The sequence below is a fragment of the Hesperophylax consimilis genome, chromosome 12 (genome assembly GCF_061612785.1).
Source record: "Hesperophylax consimilis isolate HC1 chromosome 12, BYU_Hcon_1.0, whole genome shotgun sequence".
Lineage (NCBI taxonomy): Eukaryota > Metazoa > Arthropoda > Insecta > Trichoptera > Limnephilidae > Hesperophylax > Hesperophylax consimilis.
This window is the reverse complement of record NC_142847.1, coordinates 31,938,268-31,955,937: the sequence shown is the minus strand read 5'-3', so window position 1 is coordinate 31,955,937 and position 17,670 is coordinate 31,938,268. Positions and strand designations below refer to the sequence as shown.

Below are 17,670 nucleotides of genomic sequence, written 5' to 3'. Positions count from 1 at the left end.
TTGACGAATCACAGTCAGCCTTACTCCCTTCGTTCTTCAACAGTTGATTTTACCCCTCGCCATTATCTTCTCGTCTATTAATTCCTATGTCTGTGATACCGCTGATAATCTATGTAGCTTGTAGCTCAGTAAACTCTCGGTATGGCAGATTTCTGTTTTCGCATTTACCGTCTTTACGCTGAATGTCATTATCTTATCATCGTCAAATTGACCTACGGGTACCATTATAAGGAGACTATACATGTAATTCAATATATTAATATAAATACTTAAAACTGTGAATCAAGTCAGTCATTAATTGACGACGAGTTGTGGAATTTTTTTGTGGTATTATTTATGTTCCTATATAATAAGGTCTCAAGAATATTTTAAAATCATTTTTAACCAAAATCAATATTATTTGCTAAAATGATAATTAGAAGTTCCTTATGTGATATCGGTGTATCGCGATAAATATCGTATACGGGAAGTACATCGCAACCCTCCCTTTCGCCGCCCAATTTGTTATGATGTTTGCAGGCATAATTATATGAATCGGTGGACTCTCGGTATTTGTCGATTCTTTACCGACCCATGGGACGACTGCCTTAATTTACATGATACGATTTAATTATTGACATATCAGGTCGGTGGATTCAATCATATGAATGACTTAACATATTTCAATCGGTGTAAATTGACGATGATGGTGCTTTAAGAAATGGGTATATCTGAATTCTGTATCGTTCTTATTACGGATATTTGTAAAAAGAAGATTAGCGAACGAATCGTTTGGATAACTGAGTAGCTCAGCTGAAGTAGGATTAAATGAAAAGCTTCACTTAAATTGCAAAATTACTATCGGCTTAATAGTTGATAAACAACCGATAGAATAGTGGTAGAACAGTCTGATGAGTTTGCTGTAAGATTCATGATTCGATTTTATCAAGTTTTATTTCTGAAATTGCACTAAAATATAATGATTTGAAGTCGCCATTTTATATTCGAATCAGTTTGTGGTTTTACTGTGGACAACTTTTGGGGTAGTTGTAGTTAACAGTTAGAATTGTAAACGATTTTGACTTACCTTTAGTCTTTTCGATCGACATTATGGACTTCAGAGACACTGCGTGGTCATCAATGTACAAAGTTTTGTAATAGACTCGGATTAAACGCACCGAAGAGACATGTTCACTCTACCGGTTTTCTTAACAGACGGGTCAAGTATAATTAAATTATTGAAAATGTACTTCACATTGTCAGACAGGCACAGGAAATTGGGTAACAGGTTGAATGGGGAATGCAGGAACATATGTTTGAGGAAGATGCATATAGATGCTACAACATAAATATTTTGACTACCTGTGCGATTGTACCTAATGTAAGGAGTTGAATTTTCCATTATCGATAATATTTCAGTGAAAGTTAGGTATGATTTAATTATTAGGTTTAGAAATAGGTTCTTATTTTTGTTGATAAATGGCACTAGAATGTCGTTAATTGTTCCGACAGGAAAATCCTAAACCTTTTTTCTAGAAGAATACTTGTGCTTAATTAAGTTCAAACTGTGCATTGCAATACGAATAAAAAAGCGAATGATTAATGTTCCGCATTCAATCATCCATTTTGATTCGAACAGCCATCATTGTCAGCATCAATTTTAATGACATCGTTCAATTTAATTACATACCAACCTTTTACGGAAAGCCTTTGAGAAATCGTGCACTAGGAAAACCTTCAACAAAGACCAACGCAAATATTTGTTCATTACTTATAGACGAACGTTTAATGTAAAGTATTCCTACGTGAATCATTTTTATCAAATGTTTCAACCCACTGATAAAATTATCAAACTAAATCAGGTTAATTATCTAAAACATAAAGCTACACCATTTTAGCGTTCTAATATAACGTTGAAACTTGTTCCACTATTGAAATGCGGTAATCGGTGCGGGTAGACCGGATTTTATAGTTTCCGGTCGTTCGGCGTTCATCATCGGAGGCATAATCGGACTAGTTGGACGTAAAAGTGGTACCTATTTTTACGCTTTATGTCTCGTCTATATATAAAAAATCAATGATCTCTGGTAGTTTTTATTCGGTTAACTGAAATGTTGAGTTCTGAAACTTATTAGTTTTAGTTTTTGATTTGCTTTTCAGGATGGAAAAAATAACATTAATAAACAATTTTTGAATCAAGGACCGCATTTGAACACCAAATATTAATAAAAAACAATTAAAATAAAATTTTGAATTGAATATAGGTAGGTACATATTTTTATAATTTGTATTTTTTTTATTCATCAAAAAAATTGCTATATATAACATTGTAACAATCAAAAGAAATAATAAAACAAAAGAGAAAAGTTACAATACATTACTTTTTAGCAGTTTGTTAATGGGTGCTTTTTACATTGAAAAGTTAAATTTAATTTTATAAGGTAGATTGGTTTATAAAAGTGTATCACATGGGTATATCTTTCATTTGCTCGATTGGAAAGTCAAAAACCTGATCATTTCAATAGCCTGTTAGAATATGCCAATTCAATTAATTATTTGATGGAGAGGAAAAGTAATTTTTTTTTTTTTTTTTTTTTTTTTTTATTAACCAATATACATATATAATACATAATTAACCAATATATAAAATATATAATATTAGCGGTAACAATACCTCCCTAATTGAGAAATTCTCGTGTTTAGGGAGGGAGCACTATCAAATTGACAGTACTATACATACTTATCAGTTGTTACTATTTGGATGCATGAATGACTACTTTTTTTATATATAATGAAAATATAAGTAGCCATTTTTTTTTTTTTTTTTTTGTACATAATGAAAAATTATTTTTATACATAATGAAAATTATAAGATGGCATTTGTTTTGTACATAATGGAGATATAGGATTGCACATCGTAAGACATTCTTAAAAATTATTTAATGGTAAAATGTTTTTTGAGTTTTCGTTTAAAAATTTCATAATTCCTCTCGGATTGTATTTCTATAGGGAGTTCGTTAAAGCATTTTATTGCTGAATATGTGTAATGATGTTGGGCTGTTGTAGTATTAAGTTTAGGGATTATTATTTGTCCTAAGGTTCTCGGTCTGGTGCTAAATGATTTGATTGTTAGTTTGTCTTTATGGATTTGTAGTAATGCGTTTTTTTGATAAATTTTATTTATTGGTAATACTTTGAATTCATCGAATAATTTTTGGGTTGAATAGTCTAATTGTTTCTTTAGAATTATTTTGATGAGTCTTCTATGTACTATTTCAAGTGGGGTTAAGTTGGTTTTATATGCTCCTCCCCATCCTATTATTCCGTATTGCAGAACTGATTGGGCTAATGCATAGTAAACCTTTAGTAGCAAAGATTTATGTAATATATTTCTTAGTTTGAGGAATACGTAATAAAGTTTACGTATTCTATTTATAGTTTGCGCAATATGTTCAGTCCATTTAATATGTTGGTCTATAATTATGCCTAAATATTTAATATTACTTTTTTTGGAGATTTTTGAGCATTTAGGTGAATTGCAGTTGTCAGTATAATTATTACAAGAGTTATGGATAGTTATATTGGAATTTATTGTTGGGTGCATTTTGTCTGATAATGTGAAAGTCATGAAATAGGTTTTGTCAGAGTTTAAGGAGAGGTAGTTGTCATCCAACCATTGTTTTAAGTTGTTTATTTCTACGTTCGCAGTTTGATAGGCTTCTTCCCAAGTTTTTTTGTCTATGATTAAAACTGTGTCGTCGGCGAAAGATATGATTTTTCCATTTTTTGGTACTGTAAGCATTTCATTCACGTAAATGATAAACAATATTGGGCCTAGAACTGTCCCTTGAGGAATTCCAAATTCGGAATAGGTGGGTTCACTCAATATATTGTTAATTTTTACGTGTTGGTGTCTTTTATGAAGATAACTTTTAAACCATTCTTTAACTGTTCCTTGAATTCCAATATTTTCTAATTTTTTTATTAGCTTCTTGTGGCTTATACTGTCAAAGGCTTTTCTTAGATCGATGAATATACTTAAACATTTATTTCCCGAGTCAAGAGCATTATATATTATAGAGGTTATTTTTGCGATTGCATCTTGCGTACCTAAATTTTCTCTGAAGCCGAATTGGTTATCATTAATGATTTTATTTGAAGTGATATGTTTAGTTAATTGTGACTTTACGACTTTTTCAAATATTTTTGCTACGTTAGATACAATAGATATGGGACGGTAGTTCGAGACGTCAGATGTAATTCCTGATTTGAAGATCGGAGTTATTATTGTATTTTTATATATTTTTGGGTAAATTCCTTGCTGTATGCTGTTATTAATGATATGTGCAATTGGTTTGGATATTAATTGTCTCATTTGTTTTAATATATTTACTGTGATATTATCAAAACCAGGGCTCGCGGACACTCGTAGGTTCATTATAATTTTTTCTATTTCTATTTGAGTGCATTTTTCAAATTTTTCGAAAATATTTTGGCAAGTTTGTGTGGATGTATTGGTAGTATTTTTAGGTTGGAACGAGTCGATTTTTTTGGCAAGTTTCTCTCCGACTTTAGCGAAGTAGTTGTTGAAAATATTTGCAATTTTAGTTGGTTCTTTTATTGAGTCTATTGTTTCGTTGTCATAAGTTATTTTATTTATTTGTTTATTTTTATTACCGTTGCCGATAATGTTATTAATTGTAGCCCAGACTTTTTTGTTATCTTTACCACTATCTTCAATTTTTACCTTGAAGTAATTTTCTTTTGTTTTTTTAATTAAATTTGTAAGATTGTTTCTGTATTTTTTATATAATTCTAATAAAGTTAAGTCATTAGGTTGTTTTCGGGTTTGATAAAATAATTTTTCTTTATTCCTAATTGAGGTAACTATTCCATGGGTGATCCAGGGCTTAATTTTTCTATGTTTTGATTTAGGTTTTACGTTTTTATGTATAGTTGCATTTATTATGTGTTCGCGAAGTGTTTTTTCGAATATTATTGAAGATTTTTCGGCATCTTCGGTGTTTAATGTTTCTTCCCATTTTTCCAATTTCAATTTTTGTTCAAGAAGTTGTATGTTTAAGGTTTTTATGTTATACTGTTTTAATGGAGTTTTGGTAAATGAAATATTTTTTTTTAAATGAAGAATTAAAAAACACGTGTAGTGATCGGTAATGTTTGTTTTCCAAATGACAGGTGTTAATTGTGTAGTTGTGTCAGCCTTAGACCAGATATGATCAATACATGATGGGTTTTGTAGGGGCACAACTCTAGTGTAATCGTTTATACATGAAATGAAGTTAAGCTCAGCCATCGTATTAAGTAAATCATTTTTTTCGACGCTGTTTGAATTTAGACCTATATTTATATTGAAGTCACCCGTCACTATAGTATTTTGACATTTTGTTTTGTTTATTACATCTTTGAGGTTCTCTATAAATTGTTGAGTTTTTGATCCGTGGGTTCGGTAAACAGCAATAACTTGATAAATCTGATTATTTACTTTAAATTGTAATGCTACACAGTTCGTGAGGGTCATGTTTATTTCTTTATAAGATATATCTTGGTGTTTTTGGTTAACGTAAATAACTATGCCACTATTCTTGTTAATGTGTGTTTTCGTCGAAATACATGTAAAGTTCGGTAATTGTGGTATATTATCTATATTTACTGTATTAAGGTGGGCCTCTGTCAAAACAATACAGTCGAGTTCAGTTTTCAAAAGACTAAGGGTGCATAATAATTCATTAATGTTTTTGTGAATGCTCCTAATATTTAAGTGCATAATTACTAATGAGTTTGTCATATTTTTGAAAACAAGGTTACATTCATCAACATTATTACATACTTTTTCTGTTATATTATAAGTGCTATCTAGTTCATCCGTGATAATATTATTCATCAGAATTTGAAAACGTGTGTCTTATATAAGAGTAGTTGTGAATATATAGCATAAGCTTATAAATAATATATAACATAAGCATGAAACGTATGTAGAATTTAGGTATATAAGTAATATAAGACATAATGTTATAAAGAAGATAAAACATAAGCATATAAAGAATGTAAAACGTAAGCTTTAGCATATAAGATATACGAGAGATATAAGTGTTTAGTTGGTGCCAATATTTAACATAAGCATATACAATATATATGGCATACGAATAGGTATATAAAGTGTAAATATAATTGTTGAAAATATAAGACCTAAGCATGTAAAGAATGTGAAGTATAATTATATTAAGAAAGTAAAACATGAGCTTATAAAGATTATAAAACATAAACATATGAATATGAAGTGAAAACATAAGCATATAAAGTATACAAGAGATATAAGTTAGTATAATCATATTAAGAAAGTAAAACATGAGCTTATAAAGATTATAAAACATAAGTGTGTAAAGAATAAGAAACGAAAACATAAGCATATAAAGTACATAAGAGATATAAGTTAGTATAACCATATTAAGCAAGTAAAACATGAGCTTATAAAGATTATAAAACATAAGCATATAAAGAATATGAAACGAAAACATAAGCATGTAAAGTATACAACAGATATAAGGATTTGGTTGTTGTGAATGTTTTACATAACGATATAAAGTATATATAACAAGATCATAAGTAAACAGAGTATATATATAGTTGTTGCGAATATATAACATAAGCATATAAAGGATATAGAGCATAAGTGTGTTAAAACTCAACATTCCTTTGAAAAGTGATAAAAAGTCATTAAAAGCGATGAAAAACTAATCACATATCATTACTAATACATGCTTCATAACAGCTGTAACATTTGATGAAAAGATTTATTCAAATTATTATTGTTGCGAGATGATTTTTTTTCAGCATTTGAAATGTCATGTTACATAACGAATGTACTCGTACAGTGAATCACCTTTTTGCGCAAATAGTAAGAGTCCTACTTCTTCATCTAACTAACTAACTAACTAACTAACCGTCACGCCGTTTCCCCGCAGGGGTAGGCAAACAGGACGGACTAAGCAGAGGAAAATGGTTTTTACTAAGTATATTTTTGTGTGTGTATCCCAGCAAGCCCGATTTGTGGCATCCCCAATTTCATTAATCGAATGCGAATATAAGGTGACCGGATCAAAATGACAATTCAACGCACCTTTAAAGAATGATATAAAGTGATGAAAAGTGATGAAACAAAAACTAGATTAAGTAGGTTACATAGGAAAGGTTTATATATTAGTTTTTCATCGCTTTTAATGACTTTTTATCACTTTTCAAAGGAATGTTGAGTTATCAAATACTAATCGTATTCACTTGACCATTTATATATACCATGATACTGTTAATCTTGATGTAGTCTAATAATCCTAGTGAGGTTAATGCGAAAAACTATGTGTACTAATATTGTGTTCTGTGAGATGCAAAAAATAAATAAATATGATAATTATTTTATGACGTACTTGTGTGACACTTTTAGCAATATGTGAAACTGTTAAAATAAAATCTAAAATAAGAATTTCTCTAAACAAATTCTGTCTGCAAAGTCAATTTTTTTTTCACTAAATTTCTCTGAATTACTCTGATCAATATTTGCTTCGAATTACTCAATATTTGCTTTCGCCTACATCTAATACGAATAATTTAAAATCAAATAATGGTGGAATTTTATATTAATATAACTTTTTAAAACCCTTTATAAGGGCGTCCTAAGACGAGAGACTTTAGTTGCGGCAACAGTTGCGCTGCAACAGTCAAAGGCATACACATCCATTACGGTATGTGGAGGTACGGACACGAAAGACTTTTTAGTTGGGTTTTTTGAAATTAAATGAATTTTGGAATAGTTTTCAAAATGTCGCCGCGACTAAGGTCTCGCTTATTAAAACTTTTTTCTACACATTTATCATGTTTTTTAAGTCAAACGAGTAATATTTACAGGTTTGTACTTATTTATGCGCATTAGAAATATGCGTGATAGAAGATTCAATTAAAATCAAATTCCAAAGTAATATCCATATTTAAGTGCTTACTAACTAAATTCTGTTGTGATATATAAATATATATATTTATTAAACCCCAGCAGGGAATCATTTTCTAATTTTAATAGCAGTTACTAACCTATTGTAAGACATTAATTGATATAGTTCTCTAATGTTGCCCGTGACTGTAGATCGATTTGTCATGTTGGCAACATGTATGAAACCCCTTTCTCCGCTATTAAACCACCATTTCTTTTCACATATTGAGACCCGTCGACATATTTTAGTCACGTCATCATAAATACTATTAATCTGTTCCCCTGACGGGAAAATACGTCAACTTTTAATTGTGACGATAACTGATCACCGTCCTTAACAAAGGCGGTTATTATTACGTCGTTACGAGATAATTGAACATAGAGGATACGATTTGTTGATCTCTGATCACCGAGAGAAGAAATTGAAACACGAATGAAATTTGTAAAAAAGAATTAAAGGAATGTGTTGAAATCACCAAACGTAGCAAACCACTTGGGGTGACCTATAGCAGAGGTGTTAGTTATCCAATAATGGTTACCGGGGCGACGGTACCCAAACCCGCCTCACAAATTTAACTTTCAGATTCCGAAATAAAACGCATAACATCATATTAATATGACATGAATTGAGTTTCTCACGGTCAAAACGTATCATAGTTATTTATATTTGGAGTGTTATGTCGTGTTGACAAATAAAACATAAAAAACTGACAATAAAAAATGAGAAATCAGAACAACTCTTATTGGCAGTACCAAGCCTTTGAGGGATTTTATGTGAAAATCGTCCTAAATTCTTCTCAACGAAGAGTACAATCACGATAGCATCGTCGTTTATATCTACATGTAAAAAGTTATTTTAAGATTTTGTTGTTGTTTTTTTTTACTTCAATCCTGGTTACAATAACCCGTGAAACATCAAGTTAGAATTCTTTGAAAATTGTAGGCATTTGATGGAGCTACGTAGTTTTTTTTCTGGCATCAGTTAGTTGGTAGTTTGCAGCGAGAAATCTCGGATACGGTTAAATGTCACGCGAGAAGGTCGTTAGCTTAAACTATAGGTAGACAAATATGTATAAAATTTAAAATAAATATTAATGCCCCTGAATATGACAATCATTTTGCGTGCAAGAGAAGAAAATGTGCACAACTAAAGCACGTGTAAATATATGTTAAGGCGATGCACTACGTCGTGTAATATTTTAAATTGAGCCGCTTTCAATAACAACCCTTACGTAGATGGCGATAAGGTTTAAATTCCCGCTTAACACCATCCGCCTGTTTTGATTTATGCAAGAAAAAAACATGGCCAAAAAGTGCCTTTTATTTTATTTTGTGGATGTTCAGGCAAAAATATATAATTTTTATTAGATCCTTTTATAGATAACTTAATTTGCCACATTATACAATAAAATAATAACAGAAAATGGGTTCATAAGTAGGAGATTTTGAACTTTAAAGCGATTTAATAGACCTTATACATTATTTTTTTCTGGGCTTATAAAAAGACTAATCTAAAATATACGTGATTGTTTCAAAGGCCAAGATGTATTCTACTCGCATTATTTAATTAAAGCACCTGAAACATTTCTAGGCGACCAAAATTTCAAACCAAAAACACATGATTTTGCATTACTTCGTATGGCATCGCCTTAAGAACAAAGTTTCCATTCTCTTATTTTAGAAATAATTGTGAACTACTTGACTTTTTCGAAATTTAACCGCTTTCTTATGCCTAAACTTCTAGAGTTTTTTTATTTATTTTTATTTGGTACAATACTTGATATATTTTAACACATTTTTTAATAATGCTGATTTGGTATATGTTAAAATTTTATTTCATGTGTGGATTTTCATGATTAGTAAAAATGACTCGTTCAACAAGTGTCAAAGGGATTAATATGACGCTAGTTTTTTGTAGTACTTACCTACCTTCCATTTAAATACAATTTTATATAAACAGTGCATTTTGAAGATTTCTTTGACTCCTCAGTCTAATTTGTTCGCTTTTGGGAAACATGTGAACTTACAGAAATCATTGTATCTCCCTTGCTATAATGGTGAGAAATATGATCTTAACGGTGATAGAAAGAGAAAATACTGCGATTTATATTAAAATCCATAAGCTTACCATAGAATAATTCAAATTTACACCTCTCTTAAACCGAAGGTTCCGCCTACAATTTGAGAAAAAAATATGAAACTTCGTGAATGGTGTATTAATTATTTTTAAAGAAAACGAGAAAAAAGTGAGGTGACAGTAACGTTTACAAAACACTTTTGTAGTAAATTTTTTTTTCATTGTCAGTAATTTTATTTAGCGAAAATATAAGGTGAACCATTTTTAAAATTTTTTATATTTTTATTAAAAAGTTTTACAACTCCAAAACTATACATTTAATTCTTAAAATTCAATAGCGTATTTCATCATCTTTTAAAAAAAGTTTTTATTTTTTGAATATGTTCAGAAATTTTGCATTAATTTGGATTTTATTGCAAAGCCAAAAGATGCCAGATGCCTCAGGGTTAAACCTACAAATAAACTCGATTATAACCATATATCAAAATACCTATTTCTCGTAAGAAGTTAAAAAAAATGGAGATCTTCTTGCTTGTTCATCTTTGCAAAATCGGCAAAACCTTATCGTTAAAGTCCAAATAACTTCGATTCGTTGCATGAAATTCGAAGCCCGGAATAAAACGAATTTGCGAAAAGTTTTGGTATTTTCATGCTGCACAGATTAGGATTGATAATCCGGTTATAATTCAGGACCATGTTTTTGAACTATAATTCAACGATCATCCATACCGAAATCTTGCGTGTAATTTAACCGGATAAATTCAGTATTTTGAAACGGTATGGGAACTGATAATAATCAGAGTAATTAATATTGGAAATATTAATGACCCCGTCTTCTATCGTTGTACATACAAATGGATGTTTCTTTGTTTATCCCTTGTAGACTCAAAAACTACTGCACCTCAATACAAAAGATACCCGAGGAAGACTTAATGCATTGTCTTTGTACAGAAATGAGACACGGGAGTCGAATAAATAAATATAATGTAGTTTTTTGCTTTTATATTAACAGTATGGTATACAGTAGTGATATTAGAAGTCGGGGGCGTCCGTGAAGACACTACACGATCAAGCGAAACGAAAAACTTATAAAAGGTAAACTTTTGAATTCTTTAGAAAAATATTATTTCCACATTAAAAATAAACCCAGTTTTCAGGTATAATAGAATTCACAACCTCCAAACTTTACTCCAAGCCATTCATTTGTTTGGTAAATTTAACCAAAAGTAAGGAAAAATTGAACGTACTTTATATACAAGGACACGCCTACAATATATATCGATCGGTTAATCTCCTCAGAGCTCGAAAGCAACTAACTTGTCCCGGAGTAATAATTACATTGTGGAAAAAGTCGTTTATTTTTTATGGTGTTGTTCATGAAATAATTTATATCTGTGAGAGATTTTCGAAATTTAAGAGAAATGCTAACGAAATATGTCGTAATCGATGTAATCCTATCCAAAGACTTACTTACATCTTTTTTTATGGTCCAAAGTTCCTCCCAAAACCTCTAAACCGAGATTAAAGCCATTACGTCGAACCCAATAAATTAAGACATTTCATAACGTAAATAATTGTACTGGTTTATCTTTCGATATCAATTTTTAACCGTTCAATTCTACAGTAGTTTATAACTTCCACCGAAGATCCCGGTTTTCTCCAAAGTTCAACGGAAGGGTCATCGACTGGTCCTAAAGCAGTAAAATTCCTGAAATGATTTCGTATGGAGAATATTGCAAAACCTTTAGTACGGTTGAAGGCAAAATTAAAAGGCGGCATAAGTTTATAAGAGACTCCGTAGTCCATTTTTTTAATAGTAATTATATCGCTGGCTATTTTTCAAAGGCGCAAAGCGATAATTAACACAAGATTAAGGTATACCTTTGAGAGCTAGTAATTACACTGTTAATTGGGCAACACTTTTATGATGAATTGGTGTGAATATCAGAATGTAGGTAGATACTTGCAATAATATTAGGCAGGTTTGGGTACCGTCGCTCCGTGAACCATTTATCGGGTAACCAACACCTATGCCATAGGTCGCCTCAAGTGGTTTGCTGCGTTTAGTGACTTAGCAGGAGTGACCAAGTTCATGGGGGGTGAAGTTTGTCCAGATATTGACGGCGGATGCAACTGTCCACCAACTGCGTGACGGTTGCGATCGGTAGCGGCCGGTTGTGTGAGACACTTTTTGACATCTTCATCTGGACTCTCTCGACACATCGCCTTGCATCTTAGTGGGAGGGATGGATTTATACGTAACTGCTGGACATAATGACCCCCAGATTCCTACCCACCCTCATACTACTTTTTCCTTCTCTAACTTTCTATCGTTCATTTCCTTATAAAGATCTCCACACAGCATCCCCAAAAATGACAAAGGCACCGAAGAATTTTTTTTTATGTGGGGTTAGTGTTAAAAAAATTGAAAATAAAATGCATTTAATAAAACCTTACTATAACATAGAAGAAGATAATATAAACGAAACATGAAACAGATCAAGACGCAGAAAAAATAAAAAAATAACGGTCTCAACTAAAAATTTAACCCAGGGTGTTTTACCGGAAAAACGTCTTTAACTTCGCAACCATTGTCATTTTTGTCGATCTCGTATTTCAACTTTAGAATTAACAATATCATCTTGCAACAATTTTTTTCCATATTATCGGAATCTATCTTTTTGAATGATTACAAAGTTTTTAAGAATTGGTTTGTAACCTAGATAGTGTCTCGGATAAAAATATCTGATTGTTATTAAAGGATCGAGAGGGAAACAACTATACTTACGTTCTTTGTACAGATTATATTATAATTTTTCCGCTGTATTTAGACTACAATGTGGTGTTTACAAAGTAATAAGAAAATATAGATTAATGACTATTATTTATTTATTTACGCCCCAATTGAGCTTTATACGTTTAACCTTAGAGCAAGAATAATATACTCTAACGATTTAACATTTTTATTGGTTCAGTACGCATATTGGGCATAAAATATTTAAGATCCCCGATCTTCGTTTTGCAGCTTCTTTTGCTCAAACCAGCGGACGAATAAGATAAACAGTATATCAATTTGTTACTTAAAAAATATGTACAGCCAACTAATTAGTTCCTTAATATTAATAGATATTAAACTCGTTCTGAAATGTTTTATTAAAATCACTGAAAACTAACATAAAAATTTGCATCTTCTAAGTTATAAAAACATAATTAGCTAAGAGAACTAGTTTGTTGCATAAATTGTTTAAACCATCAATGAATATATCAGTTTCAAAGCCAAATACTGAGCAAGCAGAAATAACAGACAAGCAGCAGACTACTACTAGCAGCGCTCACTAACGCGAGTTTACGTGGGTTAACCGTTTGCGGAGATATGTTAAATTCACTTTGTCAATTTCCGGAACGCGGTTTTAATTACACGATTCCCAAGCGGAGTGTAATTGGACAGTTTAATGTACCTACAGGAAATTCTTAGTGCTTCCATTAATAAGTGACTCGAGACCGTAAAACTGTAGAAGACGTAAATTGTCGTAAATTATCGGATTTGTTGAGGTAATAAGCTTTATGAAAAGCTCTCAAATTCGTTAATATATATTTTTATTTTATATTTTGGAATAACTTAGTGAGTTAAACCTCAAATTGAAATTTTTAATTATTGAATACAATATAAGCGATATCTAAAAAAAAATCAGAAAAAGATAGGTCACATCTAGGACTCGAACTCAGGACCCTTACCTTGCCGGGGCACCGCTCTACCAACTCACCTAATGGGACCCTATCTCCTTCATATATAAAAATGAAGACAATGTTGGTAGTTCTGATGAAAAGTTATACAGTTAAATATGACCGAAGGAGATAGGGTCCCATTAGCGCAGTTGGTAGAGCGGTGCCCCGGCAATGCAGTCCTGGGTTCGAGTCCTAGATGTTACCGCATCTTTTTCTGATTTTCTGTTTCAGATTTTCGTTTAGGAATCGCTTATATTCGTCTTCAATATTTAAATATATTTTTTAGCTTTTGAATATTCTTTACCCTTGCAAATGTTTAATTTTTTTCAGATGAAAGAGCACGTCAATCTATGCAGCTTTATGTATTGTTTAGTATTGAAACAGTTTTGTTATTATTCCACATCCCTATGTCCTATTCAAATTGTAATGTCCTTTTTTCCTTTCCCAAAAGTCTTGAAGAAACAAAAATTGAAAAAAGAAGACCAACGCCAGTGTTATTCGTTGGTTAGTAACACACATATATCATTCGTTTAATGATTCAAACTTTTGTCGTTATTAAGAGTGTAATGCTTATATCAATAATCTCGTGAAAAGTCAGTTAAATAGTGAACAAATCATTCACAAATTTAATTTTGTGATGTGGTGAATGTAAACAGAGTTCGTGTTGTAAAAATATAAAATTAATGGTGATTTTATAAGGTGTACACCTAGAAACTATAAGTGACACATGGAATCTTCAAGAAACCAGCAAGGACTCAAAAGAAGACAAAATCATCATCACGTAAAGGATTAGTTTCCTCTCTCCTCGTATTTCCTTGTGATAATAACATGATCAATTAATCTTCATTCTCATTCAGCACATTTTAAATGCCAACCGGGGATCAAACATATATTTTTGCAGCACTTTGATCCCTTTCAAAAATCCTGAAAACTGAAAGATTGAAAGATAATGTAATACTGAATAATGTTTTCCTTGAATATAAGTTACCTAAAAAGCAAGCCAGCAGTAATCAGTGAATTTTTTAAACCAATCTTTTTGTATTGTTGTGAGTTGTTTATCTAAAAATGACAAATCCGGACTAAGCGTAGTAGAAATGATTTTTCTGGGTACTGCATGCATTATTGTGGTATCTTATATATTAGTTTCGTGTGCTATTCACAGTTGGCACTTAAAACGAAAATAACTTAGTCTCAAGTTCATTATTTGATACCGGAGTTGTATTAAAGAGTGATTAGACACAATGAGCCACAATAATTGAATAAATTAAGAACGAAACACAGTTTCTTTAGTTATTTCATCAATACCAACGACAATTCCTCTGAATTTAATTTAACGATAAAATTCTGAACTTTATAATATTTTTTTAATTGATCAAGTACAGTTTTACGGAAGGGAGTAATGATGACATTTTATAATTTTAAAGGTCGATTTTTTGTGAAGTGTAAAACAATTTAATGAGATTTTATTAAAATACAGCAACATCATAATCATTATTAGTAATGATCGATTTTGTTTAAAGAGTAGAGCATTAGAAGTGTTGTTAGGTATTATAGAAATGAGATCAGATGTTTTACTCCTTTGCAATGTTTTTCGTATACGCGATAGCAATCAAATCTTAGAGAGCTTTTGTAAGAAAAAGTTGTTAATTTATTATCTTACCACGAAATTTGCACAAACATTTTCGTGGTAGCGACATGTCAATACTTAATGATCGATCGATGATCAATTATGAAGTGGAGTGTAAGAACAACTATGTAAAGCAAATAAATTATATGTACGTGAAAGAAAAGGCGAGATGAAATCTTCCGATTGCCATAAACCCGTTTCTGGTCGCGAGACGTAAATAATATATTTCGGATATGGAATTGAAAGAGGAGCGGGGGGAAGATATGGTGGACCGGGGTCATTGCCCTCGCGCGTACGGTAATTGGAGGAAGTGCTGCCAAGAAGGAACACCAAGGCAGTGTGCATGTGTGACCTGGGTAATTCCGGACATTGGAGATTTTTAATTTAGTAGATCTGTAACGCTGTGATGCGTGATCGAACAGTATGATTATTCGGAGCGGTAGGTACCCAGACCCTCCCGCTAAAAGATCACTATTAGTATAGACTTTGCTTGAAATGGCTTTAGTTGTCTTTTATGTTCAGATCTGAGTGACCAATTCCTTCCCGAACTAAATACCACAATATTGGGGATATAGTTCCACAGTACGCACATTACCGTTGCGTCTCCTGGTTTTGAAAAACATGCAATGATTTCAATATCATCAATTTATTAATTAGTTGCCTAGTTCGATGCAAAGGTGCGTCTTGCAAGTGCTATGAAAATTTCATTTCTGACTTCGAAGTTATATAAGTATATATGTTATATTTTCTTTTGATGCTTCTTCCTAACCAAAGTTGGCTACCATCTGATCAATTTTCGCCTTTTTTACAAGATAAAATTTTAATGCACCTCGGAATATTTCGGCGAATTGCAGTTTTACTAGTCAAACAAACGTAAAAGCCTCATTGCTGGTCATAGATCTATCACCAGCAATGATATTGATTTGATATTAGATATATATGATATTGTTCAGTTGTAATTGTTATATTCTACGAGTGATCACAAAAACCATTTAATTTAAAGCAATTCTGTACCGGGTTTGTTATTAAAATTTCCTATTTTTTTAATGAAAATTATCATAAAGCGAAAGTTACATGACTATGCATCCAATAATTACCCACTAAGTACCAACATATGGATGTACATCAATTATAAAATATTGTCGTTTGAGGACGAATCTCGATTTAAAAATATAATCAGCTAAATATAACCAGTATTTAATCGTGATTTATGAGCAATGGCATTATCAAAATCTTGTAATCTTATAATAAATTAACGATCTCGTCGAAAACCATTTTTTGCTTTCCACAAATAGATTTAGTATATTTTTTTGGTCATGATCATGATATATGTGACAGGTTTAAGAACAGTGTGCTTATTCACTAGATTTTTAAATTGAAAGCCCCCGCAAACCCATTTTCTACCGTTTTATAACAAGTTTCTCGCTAACTCTTTAAATTAAAAAAAAAAGTTATTAAAAGTTGAAGATAATTTCTCTAAATTTGTTATGCCGAGACGTTAATTATATTAGATTCCCTCGATAGAAAAAAATCGTAAATTAAGCTCCTAAAATTATATTTAACACACGTTTTCTTCCGTTATTTAATATGTTGTATAGTCATGAAATTCTAAGTGTATCTTTAAAGGTAATTGAAGGATTTCTCGAGAGATTTTTGCTCGAATTCAAACGAATCGTGTTTTATTAAATATTTTCAGCAATTTCGATTAATTATTATAGTTTTTTTTTAAATCAGGGCACTCTCCCTAAAATTCGTATTTACATATCTCCCTTTTACACCATATTTGAATGCTTATAAAAGAAAGCCCTCTAAAAGCGGTAAAATCCGTGTCGTAACCATGTTCTTTAGAAGAAAAATTAAAATGAGATATAATGTATCTAATAATAACTTTTTTGTACATGTTAATTTTTAAAATGGTTTTTATTTGTGAACCAGGTAAAACGAATTTTGGGTTGGTACGTAATTTTGTTTTTTTTTTCTACCGTAAACAGTTGGAACATAATTAGATTCAATGCACAATGTGGGTAGATAAATAAATATTTTTTTGCAATTGGTTTGATCATGATAATGCATTTCTAAAGTCATCGTTCTGATTTAGATTCCTACTAATTGAATGGCGCGACGCTAAGTAAAATAAACCACATTTTCGCTTCATTATATTTTCTACATTTTAAAAATTATTTAAAATTAGAAGAGTAACACAAAATATTTTTTTAACAAAGTATCATTAATTTGCAATAAGATATCAAATTATTATTAAAA

At 31.1% G+C, this 17,670-nt stretch overlaps 1 protein-coding gene across 1 annotated transcript in view; it reads right to left on the bottom strand.

Annotated features, from left to right (window-relative positions):
* The window catches only part of mwh (multiple wing hairs), a 204,123-nt gene that overhangs the window by 132,394 nt on the left and 54,059 nt on the right, over nt 1–17,670 (bottom strand). The window lies entirely within an intron of this gene.